The 16,129-nt window shown below is 38.0% G+C and overlaps 1 protein-coding gene across 1 annotated transcript in view; it reads right to left on the bottom strand.

Annotated features, from left to right (window-relative positions):
* PLCL2 (phospholipase C like 2) overlaps window positions 1-16,129 on the bottom strand; it is a 1,801,981-nt gene that overhangs the window by 815,256 nt on the left and 970,596 nt on the right. The gene's annotated exons all lie outside the window — the stretch shown is intronic.

Genomic DNA, 16,129 nt, shown 5'->3' with positions numbered 1-16,129 from the left:
CAGACTTATTGTTGTGCCCAGATTTTGAAAGGTTCTGAGATCCTATTAATAACGTCATTTAGGTTAATTCCACATTATTCATTGTGAGCAATGTACTTAACATGTCTGATTAAAATCCCTTTGAGAGGGGAATTACATTTGAAAGCTTCTTAAACTTTTGAGAAGCTGCTTCATTTTACGGGGATGGTATGACTGAAAAGTCCATGTTCCATTTTTAACTGTGAACAAACAAAGGTTAGATGCAGGTTTCCTCAAGATTTCAGTTCCCAAAGCAGACTGTGGTTGGGAGAAAAGCTTAGTAGAGCAATGCAGATTCTGATGACGGATAAGGACTGTTTTGCCCTTCTAATCTGCCCATTACAGTGAGCATGTACCAAGGCCTCCATGGCTGCCTGAAGCTTAAGTTAGGGTGACCATTTTATCACCTTTTGCAGTGGTTTACTGTGATTTGCTCTGACTCAGATTGAGTGAGTAAAGTAAATTCAGTAAGAGGTAACTTATTAAAAATATGCCAAGCGGCATTCTGATCTACAGCACATTAGTACACTAAACTCAGGTAGACACAGATTCACAGTGCAACTGTGTACTACTTAATTGGGCTACTGCTGACTTGAAGTATTAGTCACTGCATTTTGTGTATATTTATTAACAGATATACTCAGGTCAGAACAGCGCTGCCTCTTTACTTCATTTTCAAACCTTCATATGAGAATTTGTGATCTGTGTTTAAGCAGTAGCAAGAAAAAATACTAAATATAAGAGTCTGTTAAGCACACTAAAATCAGTCCAGGAAAAAAAGGAGCTCATTATGCTAACAACACATATAATGCAAATTACTCACAAAGGATTACAGGATCAATGCACATATGAAAACCTGAGAAGTTTCTACATTTCTTAGCTGGCTTCAGCTTGCACTCTAAGCGGCCTGTGGGTAACATGGAGGTTTTGCATAGAATATCTTGTTGTCAAGAGAAGACCCACTGGAGTTACTTACTTACCTATAGAGTGTGTGTGTGTGTGTGTGTGTGTGTGTGTGTGTGTGTGTGTGTGTGTGTGTGTGTGTGTGTGTGTGTGTGTGTGTGTGTGTGTGTGTGTGTGTGTGTGTCCTATCAATCTATACTTTCTTGACCAGTCCCACTGGGCTAAAAGCCTCTTTTCAGGGGGAGACCCAACATGGTATTTATGCTATGTGAGGAGATTTAGCCAGAGCATCACGGAACTTCCCCGCACTTGTCATTGTTGCGAGTGGGATCCATTTTGAAGGAGCACTTCCTGTTTCTGTTCCAGACACAGAGATGGCTTGCAGAAACAGAGAGGCAGATGAAGAGATAAGGAGATGATGGAGTGGTGAAGAAAATGGAGGAGAAAGCAAATATCAAGACCAGAGAATCTGTTTGATAGAGACAAGTCAACAAAGGATAGATGTATAATTACAACCCTCCAGTCAGTAGGGTTGCAGGAAGATTTATTTAAATAAATGGTGGTACAGAGTGAGCCAGAAAATGAAGGAGATTTTTCTTGGGGCACATTATGGAAAAAATACAAAAAAGAATGCAGATGCAATTCTGAAGAATAGTGGAGAGATAGAAAAGAAAACATATGCAGAGAAAGTAAAAGAAGGCAAAAGTGGAGTAGCAGGAAGAAAATGAAAAATGGAAGTATGTGGTAAGGCTTCAAAAAAGAAGACATAATGTTTATGTTAATGTAGTTTGATTAGTTTTATATGAATGTAAATTTGCCTATGTCACAAGTGATAATTCTATAAAGGTGTATGAAAAAATCCAGTTTTGTTACTATATACAGGTGATATTACAGTAATTGCAAAAAAAAAACATTTTGGATAAAAGAAGTAATCATTTGCACAGATGAATCTAGGGGTGATAGGATTAACTTTAAATAAAGAGAAAAATAAAGGTTTAGGTGATGTAGTAACTATAGGAGGTATATACTTTACACTGAATTAAATATCAATGTTAGGTATAACATTTGGGAACAAAAATGCAAGTAGAATTCAATGGGAAAAACAAACCTGTCTTTTCTGGAGAACATATAAATTGTCATTCAGATTAAAAGGTTTATTTGCTATATTCAGCAATGATGAGAAACATAGCATACTTAGCAAGTGTATTTATGTTGCCAACAGTATTTGAAAAGGAATTATTGCAGATATTTTTTCACTTATATAGGGTTCTAGATTAAACCCCTACTCTTTTCAATAGTTGCAATGAGATACCTTACACCCAACTGAGCTATCACTAGCTCAAGCAGATGGGACCTTGGTTTAACATCCCAGCTGAAGAACAATGCACTAATGAGTGCAGCACCCCTCCCTAATGCTGATGTGAGAATAGAACCCAGGAGAACATTATTAGTAGTACATTGGGTGGAAGATACTCTGCACAGCTAGGTTCTACCAGTAAGCAGGAATCTGGTCCCAAAAAGAAGGTTCTGAGTTTCTTGGGTGTTTAGAACTTTTCTTAAGCATATTTTAAGGGATGCCAGTGTCTGTTTGCACTTGACCTGAGAAGACTTGTGGGAATTTGCACAGTAGATAAATGCTGAATGAACTGCATATTCCAGTACAGGGCCACATGTCTTAAAGATGGCAGACAGTAAGGGGTAAGTACAGGCTCCTGAAGAACACCTGTAACTGTAAATCCTGAGTCTGAAAAAACAGAGACCTTACCAATAAAGCAGTGTTCTCTTTGTCCAGGAATCATGCTACACCTATAAGGTCTGTACCTTCAACAAGCATAGTGCTTAGTAGGGGGTAATAAAGTATCAAATGTTTCTCATAGGTCATGAAAGAAACTGGGAGTGCAGAAACAAATAGAGATTAGAAAGAACTCCTACATCAATTTTACAATATACAGCATTATCAGTGTTAGCAATATCAAAACAACTGACATGGTTATTGTGTGTGTGTGTGTGTGTGTGTGTGTGTGTGTGTGTGTGTGTGTGTGTGTGTGTGTGTGTGTGTGTGTGTGTGTGTGTGTATATGTGTGTGTATATATATATATATATATATATATTTTTTTTTTTAATGGTGTTACACCCACTCCCCTATCTTGGTGGCATTTATTCTATTGGCACTTTCTTTCCAGGCGTCATTGGCAATGTTGAGAACACTGAAGTCAAGTTGGCTCCAGTGCATAGAAGGAAATAGTTCTGACTATGACCCCATCAATCAGAGGTTGATTACTGGCCCAGGTGCAGGAGAAGATGGCTAGGCAGGGAGAGAACTGATGACATACTATCAGCTCGACTGTTTCTGGGGGGGGTGGGATGGAAACGGTTGTGTTATAAGCACCTATGCTACCATCAGTCTCCATGAAGATTTTGGATCTTTTGTATGGTGTTATCTTAAAGGCAAGACAGTTTGAGGAGTTTCATTATCAGCATGAGCAAGTGGTATCCCTTATCTTGTACACTGCATATCCACCCCTTTACTGTTAATGGGAAAAGCTAAATCTTATTGAAAAAAGCCATGCGAGCATCACAAACACCGCTACACTAACCTGACTCTTCTCCACCTCCCCTAGAGGAAAGCTTCTGTCTGTAAACCTACCCTGTGAGGAGGCGCTAATGAGTAGGTCGAAGCAGTGAGATCCAAAAGCTGAGGTGAAACATTGGGAGAAACAAAACGACAAAAGGTTAACAAGCGGGCTTTTCTTCATAGTGCAACTAGGGGCATATTTAGACTATATGCACCACTATGTCTCTGTCAGTCAAACAAATAACAATAGTGATGGTCAAACAAGAACAATAAGGGTTTCTGCACCAATGTACATTTCAGCACCACACACTGAATTTTGACGGCAGTGGGGGCAGAGTATAAAGTCATTTGACTGTATCACTGGCAACATTTGGAGAAACATACCTTTTTAAATGTGAGGTAGACTAGGATGAAACTTCACAAAACTGTTAGTATGGCATGGGAATTTCTGTCTATACCCCCTGGTGTGGTATGACAGATTTCTAACTTAAGTTCTTCTACTTTCGCTTGCTCCAAAACATAAATTTCAGGACTGCATTTACAAAACCTTTTGAATAACTGCAAAGTGTCAAGTATAGCAAAGTGCAGTTAAAGATGGCAGCAAATCACAAAAGTGACAAGAAACAAGTACAAGTGTGCAGAGTCTCATACAGCTAAAGGGAGCAATTCAAACCATGGCATTCCGGTCTGCGGCAATATTAGATCCCTCAAAGGGATCCCTCTAAGTGACAAACTGGGGATGTGTACTTGGCTTCCACTCAGCTGTTTAAGTCGTAGTTCTCATTGCTTCCTGGGGAGGGTACATATGGCAGTATGCATACCCTGCCTCTACAAAGTGGGTCACTCACGTTACTCAGCATGTACATCAGCCACTCACAGAGTGTTAAACGACATCAGAAAACCCTTAATGGCTGCCTAGATGACGGTCTCTCATGCTTGGCTCTTCTGTGTAAGGAAAGGGAAATGAAGAGACCTGATTCTCTTGAAGAGGGCTGGTAGTTGGGCAGGTATCAGGGAACAAACACCTAAAAAATAACTGGCTTTGATTACTCATCACTGCGACTGCTCTTTTATCTTCTAAACCAAGGGTATCCGATAAGTGGCACTACGGCCACAAGGTGGCCCACCAAAAGATTTTATCTGGTCCTTGGTGTGTCCTGCAACATACTGTTTTGAATGCACAGATGCATGTTACAGATGAAAATGTGCCCCCCCCCCCAAACCTTGCGAAGTATGGTAAGTGGCCCCTGAGCCAAAAAGGTTGGACACCCTTGTTCTAAACAAAACATTTAGAGATAGAACTTAGGATTCATCCCATTATAAAGGCATACTCTAGATAAAAGTTCTTCAAGGTTGAGTTCTCAGCCCTCCTACTATGTTCACTATTTATAAATGACCTCACACAAATGATGTCCATCCCTAATTTGTATTAATTATGCAAATGATATTATGCAATTTAGATCAAATTCCTCCCCAAAAATACTGCAAGACCACCTTTAAAGTTACTTCAGTTTACTATAGAACTTGCTACGGAAAATATTATTTAATCATCAACTACAAAAAAATCTGCAGTGATGCTATCTGGCACCCATTACTAACCCAATTCCTGCCCTGGAATTAACATTGTAACTGACTGGGCATGCCCATCCCTTTGGTTTATCAACAAAAGTACCTCCTGCTTACTATTTAACCAGCAATTTACATTGTCTCAGCATTCCAATCTCTTAAGCAATTACAAGTCGCCTACAGGTACCCATAAATGCACAAACCTCTTAACAGTAGAAGGCAGAAGAACCACTCGGATTGGGATTTTAAGTCATATGTTGGAGTACTGCTTGTCAAGCACTCTGTTCTTCACATTATACCAAGACATTCTGTTATAAACAAAATATACCACTCTAACTCTTTGTCTAGCAGCTGAGAACATCACTGCACAGCCATTCAAAAGGCTAACTAGTTACTTTTCACATCAAAGGCCTCCCCCTCAATCTGAACTCCCTGACTTTTAAGTTACTGCACTGTGGTCCCTGTTCCCCACTTAATATGAAGGAAATTCCTAGAACACTACCATACATTTCTCATTATGCTACACCTCATTTTCAGACCTACCTTCAGTCTTACAACTGGAGAGAAATGTTTCAGAAAAGTTGTTCCAACAGCCTGGAACTCACTGCCACAAAGATGTCAGAAACACTAAATACCCAGCATTCAGGAATCGGTTCTTGAAGCTCCTACGGATATATCACATATCTGCCTGATTAGCCTCACTTCAAACTATCCTGCTTTCCAGGTCCGTGAATGTCATGTTCAGAGCAGTGACAGTGACACTTATAGATAAATAAAATTTAGCATAATAAAGACTCTCTCCATTTCTGTAGTATTATAAACAATTTCCTACGATATTTGGTTGACTGATTGCAAATACTATTTCTCTAAACCCACAGCAAAATAGTATGCACTACTGGTACGTCTATTGCAACTCAGTGGATACAAGTTATTGAAAGTAAGTGTACTGCTGCTATTCCAAAAAAAAATAAAATGCAAGTGTTGTAGCCTATGGGTGCTTAGAAGGGTCCCTGGATCCACCCACTCACCTGGCTAACAATATCAGTCAATAAAACATAATTAAAACCCAGACAACTCAGTGCTCTTCCTGAATCCAAAGCTCTCTCTCTCTCTCTCTCTCTCTCCTCTGTAAAACCTAGATATGAGATTCAAGAAGTTAAATTGTTTGGTACAATTGCACAAAACTGGCATTTCCTTCCTCTAACTCACTTGCACAGAAAAATGAATATTACTTTGGGACTGGTTGACATTAAAATCAGTAAAGCACAGCATATAACTTAATCATACTTGGCTGTAGAGCTGAATGGTACAAGGCAAAATATCTCTGCTGCAGATGAAGATAGTGGCTTTGCTTCGGCTAGTGATAAAGGTGGCATTTGATGCTGTCTCAGCTTCAAAAGACCAAGAAAACAAATGCTAAGAAGAAGCATGTGAACATTTCTGATTTGTTGTCTCTTCTAAAGCTCCAGTATCCCTCTCAAAGATAAACTTACAAACTCAAGAGTGGAGTGGATGGATTATCCTATTGGATTTTTATCACCCTGTATATTGACCATAATATAATAACATACAATACAGTGTTGACATTAAAACAAGATTACAGACCTCTAATATTAAGAAATGCAGCATGTCAGTGATGAACACAGTATAAAGTAAAATATAAACAGAATAATCAATAGGTGATATAGTCCTTATATTAGACAAGTATTAATTGTCAAATGTAAGCACCAAAACTTTCACTTTTTAGGCCCCCAAAAAAGTGAATGCAGTTGTATGGTTTATTAAAAAACAAAAAGATCCTTAAATAACAACGAGCATCCTTCTCAGTGTTTTTGCAGCCACATTAAAAAAAAACAACACAAAAGTTCAACATAAGAAATCTTTATTTAAAAGTTGAAACATTCTGAATATTTGTACTAGCATATTTTTCTGAAAAATAACCAGTATATAACTATAATGTTGACAGCATTTATCCATGGTAACCCTCACTGACTTCATTCTAAATCACACATTCTGCAAGTAAAAAAAAGCAAATTTCTAACACAGTCATGGACAATCTCTAGGTCACTGACAAGAGAAAACCTATGTAAACTGCGGACTCCATCTACTTGACATTATCCTGACAAATTAAAATAAGATAGTTAACCGGCGGCACAATTTGTTTTTACTAGTCTAGATTATTATTTCAATGTTTTATGCAAGAAATCTTTTTCTGGGATTCGAGGACAAGGGCTATGGCCATGTAAACTGCCTACTGCAGGTAGGTGCAGTTTACATGGTTGCATAAAATGCAGTTCAGAGACATGCTTAGCCAAAAGGACGAAGACCTCGTTATTACCTAATTTGCATGTCTCTGAATTGCCCATAATTACTTTCAGTGCTAAACACTTTTTGGCAGTAATTACCACTGGTGACCCAAGCACTGCTCTTGGACAGGAATCTAACCCTCTTCAGTCTCCCATTCACACCTACAGATATTTACACACACACACACACACACACACACACACACACACACACACACACACACACAAAATCATTCAACATGACACACATGTCCCACTCAAATGCACTCACAGACCAATTCACTCACAAGCTCTCACACACACACACACACACACACACACACACACACACACACACACACACACACACACACACACACAGGCCTTTACTGTCAATCGCCTACCTATCCCCATACTGAGAGCATTCAAGCAGACAGACAGACATACAGAGTCATCAGACAATATCACCCCTGCAGACTCACACATACACTGATACTGCAACACACATATGCATAAATCCCCACCCCCACCTCTTCTTCTCTGAACTTCCCTAAGCCTATCTGCAACGCAGACTCTCCCATTGGCTATAATGGAGGAATGTTGCATTTTGGTTATGTCAATTATCAAATCTGGATGTGCTAATTTATGCAGCTGAGGAAGTCATCACTTGGCAGAGTAAATCCCTTCTCGGAAGATCTTCCAGGGAAGAGCACATGGCTAACTAGTATTATCCACTCCCCTAGAATGCCTAATTGTAATACAGTGCAGATGTCAGAATGGTCTGCCATGCTGATTCTTCCAGCATTGTAAAATTACTGCAGTAGGTAGTAACTTGAGGGACTGGCCAGTTGTGCTAGGGCTTACTAATCGCAATAACCCTTTCTGAATCCAGTGCTTTATTCATGACTGAGACAAAGTGATAAGGATGGGATTTATCAAGTGTAGTCATATGGAATGCACTGCATCAGCACCCTCTTCTCAAAATGTGACCCACCAATGGGAAGTAAAAGTGTGTGCTCAACTGATATTACTCAGCATGATGGTGCAAGTTATGAAGTAACCTATGCACAGAGACACATAATGCATGCCTACACAGATATTTGCATGTCATGCTATACCCATTTCTATTGTGATGTGTCCAAAACCAGTACACCTACCTCTCCCCCAGTCAGTACAATGTTACAATCATTCATTCATTCTGTGATACTCATCTTATCATATACAGTATTAGGGATAAGCCAAAGCCTAGCCAGTAAGTAAAGGGCATACAGCAGAGAATCAATCCTGGATGAGATGCCAGTATATTACAAGATAGATATATGCATTCACACGCAGACTATGCTTTCAGGCAATTCAGAAGGCTTGACAATTGTCATATCTGCAGGCACACGCTTGTAAGTGGGGAAAAATGCAGGACCCATCAAAACTCCACTCAGACAGAAGTACAGAAGGCATCCCCAGCTAGATACCAAATGAGACAACTTGCTGTGAGGTACCAATGTTAATTGCTGCAGCAATGTGACACTGTTAAAATGATAAAGCACTTCCTAGTATCCCACAGTTAGCATTAATACTCTTCATCTGAAGGAAGCATTGTAGATTTCACATTTTTTATTGCTGGGTGGAGCATATCTATCCAGAATATAAAAAAATAGAAACATGTGACAGAAGAGAATAAACACCCCATATCACTCAAACTACCAGGGGAATGGGGGCACTCTGACAGTCAGAATCATAAGCAGTGATTTTACTGCTTCCCTTGGATTCACTATCAAGTCTGCTGACATACAGAGTTGTAAAAAAATATTAGACATTTCATCTAATCTGTGTAATAAAACACAGCACTAATCTCCAAAATATACAGAAAGAAAATATTTCAGTTCAGGAAGCTGTGCATCTGAATTATTAGACTTTAAAGATATCCTAGTACTTCATATCATAACTAAAACTCTTTGTCAAAGGAATATTCAAACACTGGCACACAACCAATTAAAGTTACTTTATTTATTTAACTGCATCATCTGCATTCAACCACCAGTAAGTTCAAGTACTTCTTTTAAATGGAATATCCCCTGGCAGTCACTGGACATATACATTTTCAGTCATTATTTCTCTACCCTACACCCCCGCAAAGCTGACTGAACTGGACTATTAACCCCACAAATCTCTCCCATCCCATATTTACTTCCAAAAGGTCTGAGTTAGGAGCAGCAGGGTATTCCATATTTACTCCCAGAGGATCTGAGTTAGGGGCAGTAGGGTATTCCATATTTACCCCCAGGCGATCTGTGTTAGGGGCAGTAGGGTACACCACAGATCAGGACTGGATATATTTACAGGTTAAAGCCTGCCCACACTCCTTCCAAGCACTTCCCCAGTACGGTCCAAGCAGGACTATTTAATATTTAAACATGTGCTTTAGCATAAAAACAAGTATGGGGTTATATTCCCCTCACCCTGACTCCACATTATGTTCTTGCCACTTGTTGTAACTGCCAGCATCTCTAGGACTCAAAGTAGGAGGAGATTCCTCTCCTGGTAAATGTTAATATACAGATTGCTACATCTCAGTCCCCACCTCATCTGGCATCCAAACAACAGGCTACTAAATGAACATACATCACCAGAACTGCAGGCAATGGGTCACAGGTGTCACAGTGAATAGGTCAATGGTAACTCACAGAGGCAGGTGTCTTGCTCTTGTGCCATCAGCAGGCCTACTTAACATACTGGGCCAGATTCCAAAACACTTGCTCTCAGTGTAAGTGACTTACTCAGAGACCAAGTCTTTTGGAATCTGGTTCCTGATGTAAGCCTAATTATATATAGGCCTTATACCAAAGTAAGTCACTTACACCAAGAACAAGTTTTTTGGAATTGGGGCAAGCTTACACTGGAGTAAGTCACACACACTGCAAGCAAGTTTTTTGAATATGACCCACTGTGTCATTTACTGCTAGTATCAGAAGAGTAACTTAATGCTTTCCTGCAAATGTCTGTGTACTGAATCAAACCATTATATTGTGCTGAAATAAACAGACAGAATTTTAAAAGAAATTGTCACCTTAAAACTCCCATTTTTATTACAGTTTGGTATTCTGGGCTACGTTAACCCAACTATAAGGCTTTCTTATTATATTTTAATACATCATAAAATGGTCGCCATGGGCTCTGTCATGGAGTCTGCCATACTAACGTGATTTTAATTTACAACTTGACTTTCTGTCTCCAGAATCCATTTCAAGTCTCATTTATATGACTTATGCCAGACAAAAGAAAGCAAGGTGTTTTTCCTCTCTCACTTAGATATAATAGCAGTACAGCAAGACCTGGACATGCCCTTTAGAACTGGACTGTTTTTATTTTTCCCTAAATTTCTTTCATTCATGGTAGTAACTAAGCTACTCCTAACCTTTCCACACACACTTTAAAGCCTCAATGAAACAAGCTAGTTAAATTATCATTTTTTTCTTAGTCTACTAATTTGTAGCCCTTCAACAGTTGATACACACTGCTCTGTACTCTTCCATAGATATTAGACTTTTTTTAAACATTTTTCTTAACATCACATATTACATACAACATGGGTACAAATTCAATTACAGAAGAGAAAAAAATACAAAGACTTTTTTATACACATTGCTCAAGCCCTGCCTTCAATGAAATATCACTCCTCCTCCAGAACATTATTCCTTATGTATTATTCCCACAGATTCCTTTTACTTTTGTGTAGTTTGCTAGTTCCCTTTTCTGTAGATCCCACTTCCAATTCTTTTGTCTCCATTACAACATTCTGTTACAGTTGGCTTTGTTTTAGATTTCTATTTTCTAATAATTGATTTTTTGGTAGCTACTAGCATTAAACTTAATAGGGCCTGACTGCGCCTAGGCAATTCACTTCCTTATATCCCAGCTCAGATGAATAACTTCCACAGGTAATCTAATTTGCTTCCCCAACATTTCTGACAAAGTTCCCTGCAAGAAATTTCTAAAATCTATCATCTTATTGTACTCTCAACAAACATTAGGCGTCAGACTTGTCAGTGTACTACTACAGGAGTCTTGCATGATTCGAGTCATCTTATGTCTACCCTCACAAAGCAGCATTTCCCTGGTACAGCTTTCAGTTCTGGAATATGTTACATTCCAAAATTTTATTTTATTTTATATTTTGTTTTATTTTTCCTTAAACACAAATCATTTTTGAAATAACACTAGCATGATGTCCTGTTGTGTACATATGCCATATGTATGTATGTCCTACTTCTTTCTACTCTCATGTAATGTATTGTAATGTGGAGCTTTTCTCCCCGGGCCTCCGCTGAAAATGGACCTGTGTTCAGTTGACTTTCCCGGTAAACAAATGTAAAATAAATAAAAAATAAAATAAATACATTACATTATTCCATGTATACTGTTACACTTCTACTCCTACAATTTATTATAAGATAGCATATTGATGTTTCTTCTAAACCAGAATTACTGAATATGTCATATTTGTACTTTTTTTCTTAGCACTGTCCATTGACTTCCACAAGACTGTTACAGCCATTTGTGAACTGATAGTATGGGACCGCATATTCAGGTTCTGTAAACTGAGCATGTGCTATGAATATCTCTTTATCCTCCACCTTCATTGTCAGATGCCTGCACAAGGACGTTGGACTTTTTATTTTATTCAGTGATCATCAGAGAATTGTATCCATCTTAGTAAAAATTCCAGACCCCCGACCCGCACACTTACAGGGTGTAAAAGTAGTCAGCTTTCTGTTACGACTGACTGAAACTTGTCATTTCAAATAGCCTAGTAAAGGCTAATCAAATATACCTGTAGATTTTTTACTGTGCTTAATTTTCCAGTTAAATAAAATAATTATTTCACTGTCTAAATGGACAGTATGTTGCAATGCACTAGGAATCATACCTGCTTTGATATAAAGACTTCTCCAGCAACTAACTCCTTGGAAAATAATTTAATTTGAACTGTTTACAGCTCTTTGCTGATTTCAACAAGATAGTATAATAATGTAAAATGTAAAATCATACGCTGTGACACAGAATGTGGGGTTTAGCTCATACAAGTGGAGGCAAATTCCTTTTTAAAGAAATGTGAGATCTGAAGAGGAGAAAATGGTGGGACAGTCACAGTTTGTGGTAGGGAAACAAGTGGCAAAAATGCAAAATACAGAAGGTTTTCCAAGTACTAAATAACATTTAGGTGATATTACAGGAAGGAAAAATAACTCTGGAATAAAGTTAACAATAGAGTGTGAAGTTTTCCATTAAGATGTAAAACCTAAGTGTGACTGACTGAGTGCTTTACACTTGTTTGCATGTTAGAGATTGGATGGATATATTAAACCTATGTCCTGGGAATATAAACATTTTATCACATAAAACAATTAAAAATGTCTGGCCTCATACCCTAGCCTTTTACATTTTTTTAATGCAAAGTACCACCACTTTTTGTATATCTCTAAACAAGCTTCCAATTACTTCACACCCCTCCTTCATCTCTTGCATATAAAATGGCTTCAGGTAATTACTGCTCTTTCATTGAAGATGAACCCAGGAGCAGTAATCAACAGCATGACACCTGGGCCAGTTCTACAGAACTAGAGGAATGCACCACTGTTTTGTATTTGCTTAAGTTTTCATGATTTTCAAGCATATGTTTTATTTTTGAAAACCTATGCTACTGTTTAGCACACACTGGTATGTCCATTGGTTAGTCCAGAAAAGACCAATGAATGCAGAACATGGGCACAATCATAGCTTTACTTTCACTATGTACACCTGAAAAAAAATCTAAACTACCTTGTGAAAATCCTTTTAGATTTCTTTATTCTTATAAGTTTCTATCTATAAGGAAACTGAAATCTGAAAAATGCGTTATAAAAACACAACAGCAAAATTTATAATACAGTAGTTAGTAGAAGTAACCAAATGTTCTGAAGTACTTAAGACTATATGATAAATACATAAAGCTGATGAATGTCAAACATTGTTAGAAACTTTTTGACTATGTGAGCAATTCCAGCTTTTTAAATTTTTCCGGTTACAAAAAAATAAAAAGGGGAAAAGTTACCATTTATGCCAAACAAAATCTGTTTCTGCTATTCAAAGGAAGAAGAATTGACAACCTATAAAACACATTTTTAATAGTCTATTAAATAACCTTTTTGAATGGGGATGAATGGAAAGTCTTGAAGTAACTACAAAACTTAAAATAAGTTTGTTTGTCTTTTCGGCTTTTCCCGGTTAGGCATTGCCACAACGGAAATCCAGTCCGCTAATGATTGTCAGTCGATTTTTATGGTGCCGAGTTGCCAGCCCGACGCCCAACCTTCAACGAAGGTACACCCATTCACGCACGTCTCCACAGAGAAGACGCTCTAGCTGAGAATCGAACAGGACAACATCTTACTGTGAGGCGACAATGCTACCCCAGCACCACCACCACAGTTTATTATGGCCTCCCAAAAATACATAAAAATAAAATCAATCCACCAATGAGACCAATAGTTTCAGCAAGAGGGTGGATATCTGAACCAATATCTTACTATTTAGAAAGTATGCTAAAAGATTTCCTAAAGTTTTCACCTAGTTATACATGGGATAGTAATGACTTGTAAAGCAATTAAATTAATGGTATAAAATCAATGAGCATTTGGGGCATCCATTTGTAACTTTAGATGTAGATTTTCATTTTACGGTTATTCCCAAGTATATTGGTACAGAGTCAGTGAGACACTATTTAAGTATTTAAAGTGATTTAATAACAATAGTAAAAAAATGCAGCTTGTGAACTTTTACATCTAGTTCTTACCACAAAGTATTTTTATTTCAAGGCAAATTTTACCTTCAGAAGTAAGGTGTAGCCATGGGTATGTTGGTGGAAAACATATATGCTAACATATTATTAGCAATGTGGGAAACTGACTCCCAACACTTTTTTATGCCACATACTCTATTATAGAAGGTTTGTAGATAATATCTTTATGCTTTTGAATACTGATGAACTTGCGTTAAAAATGCATCTGGTTCAAATAAAACTGTTTTTTTTTTTAATTTAAAAAGGTATACTCACCTAGCAACATACGTTTTCTGGATATAAAACTGAAGAAAATATGTGGTAAACTTAATACAATGCTTTTTCAAAGAACATGAAAAGGAATACATATCTGTATAGATCGAGTATGCATCTGAAATTTGTTTTTAAAAATATATCTAAGAGGCAAATACTCAGAATAGCTAGACTGAATATGAATTATACTGTTCTTGAACATCAAATGGACAGATTTAAACTAGATCTTAGAAGAAGGGGTTACAATGATGTAATTTTAAAAGAGGAAAAATATCCATTATGTTTAATCACCAGAACATAACTAAACCAATGTTCTTTGATGGAAAATGACCACATAAGACAGATTGTGGCAAGAGAACAATGAGAATGAAATTGTCACATAACAGACACACTGATAAGGTTAAATTGTACAGTAACACTGGCATATTTTAAAAAGCATGGGGGAAGTAAAGAACTACCTGTATGACAAAGCATATTTTAGTTACAAAAGATCAATGAATCTGAAACAGAAACTGTACTTTAGGGAACAGAATACAATTAAAATAAGTAAGTTTTAGTCAGAGAAAAGGTACATACCCCTGTAAAGACTGCACATTTTTAGACATATAATTAAAAGTTATATATATATATATATATATATATATATATATATATATATATATATATGGGTCTACTTTAAATGACCGAACTGTTGATTCCCCGACACTCGGAAAACGAAGACGAAACGACCGACAGGTAAGTTTACCGACAGGGTGATTTGCCGACAGCGGGAAGACCGACAAGGGTAATGTGCGATCGCGACTCGGTAAGTGTGCGACAGTGACGGCGTTAGGAGCGGTGAGGTAAGTGTGCGATATTGTGGGATTTCGGGTTAGGCTGTGGGAAAGGTGAGTGTGTGTTAGTGTCGGAGTTAGGGTTCGTGTAAGGTAAGTGTGTGATAGTGAGGGACTGTAATTTAGGGACGGGTTAAGTGAGTTAGGGTTAGGGTGCAGGTAGGTGAAGTGTGCGATAGTGTCGGACCTTGGGGTTAGGGGTGGGTTAAGTGAGTTAGGGTTAGGGTGCAGGTAGGTGAAGTGTGCGATAGTGTCGGACCTTGGGGTTAGGGGTGGGTTAAGTGAGTTAGGGTTAGGGTGCAGGTAGGTGAAGTGTGCGATAGTGTCGGACCTTGGGGTTAGGGTTTGGGTTAGGGCTAGTGGGTATGTTATGTAGTGTGGTGTGTTGTTTATGTTCAGTGTGTCGGTGTTATGGTGTTCGGTGTTTTACGTTGTCGGTTTCGTGTGTTGTCGGTTATCTGGCGTCGGTGATTTTTGTGTCGGGGAATGGATAGTTCGGTCTTTTAAAGTAGACCCATATATATACAGTTATAAAACATGAGTATACAAATAGTACATATTCAGATTGTAAGTTTATGAATATAGGGTCTACTTCAGAAGACTGACAAACCAAAAGACTGAATCCCAAAATACTGAAAATTCAAAATAGTGAACACATTTTTAATGCAGGGGGAAAGCCCCACTGCACCCCATGCTAACTATATATACCAACTCCAAGATCGCACAACAGTGGAGAAGAGGCAAATTCCATCATTCAGTATTTTGAATTTTCAGTTTTTTTGGGTTTCAGTCTTTTGTTTTTTCAGTCTTCTGAAGTAGACCCATTTCTATTATATGGTCTATTTAACTTTCTGTAAAAGTA

The sequence above is a fragment of the Protopterus annectens genome, chromosome 3.part1 (assembly GCF_019279795.1).
Source record: "Protopterus annectens isolate FY-2018-M chromosome 3.part1, PAN1.0, whole genome shotgun sequence".
NCBI lineage: Eukaryota > Metazoa > Chordata > Ceratodontiformes > Protopteridae > Protopterus > Protopterus annectens.
The sequence above is the reverse complement of the archived record's forward strand: the minus strand, read 5'-3'. Positions and strand labels throughout refer to the sequence as shown.